A 578-nucleotide genomic window follows, 5' to 3' on the forward strand; every position below is an offset into this window, starting at 1 on the left:
ACAGTGGTAATTGTTCAACGGTAAATTAATTGCTACTAAAAAAATTATATCTCAATCACAATTCTAATATACAAAGTAAATGATACAAAACATCTGTAGCTCGGTTTGAAAATGAATGTAAAATAAAACATATTTATAATAATTAAAAGTGCTAATACAGTGCTGTATCTTTATTTCGTAGTTCTAGAAAAATAAATTTATAAATGTATTTTTCAATAAAATACACTTTTTTTAAATAATATAAAAATAAGTCTGAATTTAAAAAATAAAAATAAAAATATAAATCATAATAAGAATGAGCAATACAATTTGACAAAAGCTCGCATTAAGTTCTCGCATTTTGTAATTTGGCTAAAAGTAAGGATTATAATTAAGGATTATAATTAAAGTGTTCTATTATAATTACACTGTAATTCACAGACGTCTATGTATATAATTCGTATTGGATTTTTTATTTTTATTTAGATTTTATTCAAGTTTATTCATTTACCTATCGTAACCGACACAAATTCCAAATATGTGTCATATCATTGTGGAGTAATCTTAAACTCAAAAGAAATTATAAAATGTCACATAAA

Source organism: Temnothorax curvispinosus, unplaced genomic scaffold (genome assembly GCF_003070985.1).
Source record: "Temnothorax curvispinosus isolate PA1 unplaced genomic scaffold, ASM307098v1 QBEX01000258.1, whole genome shotgun sequence".
NCBI classification, from domain to species: Eukaryota; Metazoa; Arthropoda; class Insecta; order Hymenoptera; family Formicidae; genus Temnothorax; species Temnothorax curvispinosus.